Consider the following 2500-nt stretch of genomic DNA (forward strand, 5'->3'; position numbering starts at 1 on the left):
CAAGACGTTCGTTTAAAGTGTAGAAACTAACCGGCAAATAATTAAAATAATGATATTGTGCAGAAAATATCACTTTTAGGTCTTTAGTATAATAATTTTGTTTCTCTCAAGTTAAGTTTAATCACACACACACACACACACACACACACACACACACACACACACACACACACACACACACACACACACACACACACACACACACACACACACACACACACACACACACACATTCTCTCTCTCTCTCTCTCTCTCTCTCTCTCTCTCTCTCTCTCTCTCTCTCTCTCTCTCTCTCCCCAAACCTCAAAATCTCACGCGATAAGGTAAATGTATGTTCAGTAGGTAATAAATGCAACGCAGCTTCAATAACGTCAACGAAACAATTCCATTAGGCGCTTTGAAATGGAGAGAAGTGATGATGTTCTATTGTAATGACGTGGTCTGATTTCAAGAGACTCTCAGAGGATGAAAGTGTTGGTGCGTAATATATATATACATTTAGTTTTTGCTATTTGGTGTGTATTTTTTTTATTTATTTATTTATTTTTTTTCGTGAAAGGTAATGAGGAAGATCTCGTCTTTTTTCACCACTCTGTCGGTGACGGATAAATCAGAAATATAGTAACTGGATTTGAAATTTACTCCTACGTAGGATTTCAAACGTCAAGAAGAGAGAGATAGATATAGATAGATAGATAGATAGATAGATAGATAGATAGAGAGAGAGAGAGAGAGAGAGAGAGAGAGAGAGAGAGAGAGAGAGAGAGAGAGAGAGAGAGAGAGAGAGAGAGAGAGAGAGAAAGAATATGTGTGTGTGTGTGTGTGTGTGTGAGTATATATATATATATATATATATAACACGCATCTTTCCTTGTTTTCTTCATATCATTATTTTCACCATCCTCCTCCTCCTCCTCCTCCTCCTCCTCCTCCTCCTCCTCCTCCTCCTCCTCCTCCTCCTCCTTCATCCTTACTTCGCATTTCTCAGTTTATCTCGAGGGAAAAATATGAACTTAAAAAAATATCAGAATTTCCAGCCACTCGTCGCGTAATTTTCCCGAAATAAGTGAAAATAAATTATGCAAAATAAACAAGCTGACATTTCAACGAATAAAATGACCGACGAACTAACACGTGTATATATAAATTTTTGCCCTTAATTGGCTACGTCTTAGGGTGGAAAACAGCATGTGGATGTGCGTGTTTTTGTCATTCGTGTTTTTCTCCGTGTTTCTCCTCTGCCGTGGTACAGTGGAACCATGCGCGCTTTGGGGTCCGACGGGTCTCCAAGCGCACGGGTTCGAATCCTGTCCACGGTCCGAGTGTAGATTGGTTTTCCTCACTCGGGGCAACGGTTTCCACATGGTATACGGCCCACATGGTATAAATAAAAAAATAAAAAAAGTAACACTAATAACACGCCAGATTAGGACAAGTATTCTCAAACACTTCTGTGCTTCACCTCCACTGTTTCAAAAAGGCTTAATCTAAATATACATGAGTTTTTTAAGTGTTTTTACTGTTTTAGAGGCAGAGTGAGAAGATTGATACATTATTAACTGGAGAAAACTCTTGAAAATCCTTCTAATCATCTCTGTAGTCTCAAAAAATAGTCGTGGTGAGAAAGCAGAGCATTTATGAATATGGACCTTGATGCAAACCCCAATCGAATTTATCAATTTAGTTCAAAATACAAAATTATAAGAAAACAAGGAAATCCCCCAGAAACTATGAGGTAAACACACAGCAGTCCATCTTTCGTTCACCTGTTATCTCCATCAATATTTTTTTAACCATCTTCATGATTCTGCAATAACTTCCTGATTACTGAGTCATTCGCATCCGCTTACTAATCTTATTGTGAAGTAATTTCTTGGTTCATATCTCGTCTAACGATCTCATTTCATCCATCTCATCTAACAGTGCAATAGTTAAAGGAAAAAAAAAAGAAACTAAATTATGTACTTTCTGACGGAATTAACTGAATGATGGCGGTGCAACAATGGGATCATATTATGGCGCTGAGGCTTCAATGTAATGGACTGCAGTACTAAGAGAGAGAATGGCGTTTTTTATGCATCATTCTTTTTACAAACTGAAGAAAAAACTGCACTTACTATATACTTCATGATGAGTCGTGACATTTCCGTGATATATATTTTGAAATGTCCTCGTAACTCTTTGCGTTACTACTGCCTGACGGATTATGTTTTTAAAAGCGTGGAAATAAAAGCAGGCGTAAAACATTTTTATTTCTCCCAAGTCAGCCCGTCTTAAAAGAGAGGAGTACAGCGGAAATTAAAATAACAAGGTATAATTATATTCCAGAAGTTGTGAGGAAGAGAAAAGTAAGAACATTAAACCATTGCCGTTTTTTCGTGATATTAAGAAATTTAGAGAAATATTTTTCTCTTTCGTTTGGAATTTTTATATATTTTGTTTTAATTTCTTGAAAGTCATTAAGTAAGTCATAATATACCTGCTGAGTGTCTGACGTAGG

This window comes from Portunus trituberculatus, chromosome 18 (genome assembly GCF_017591435.1).
Source record: "Portunus trituberculatus isolate SZX2019 chromosome 18, ASM1759143v1, whole genome shotgun sequence".
Taxonomy (NCBI): Eukaryota; Metazoa; Arthropoda; class Malacostraca; order Decapoda; family Portunidae; genus Portunus; species Portunus trituberculatus.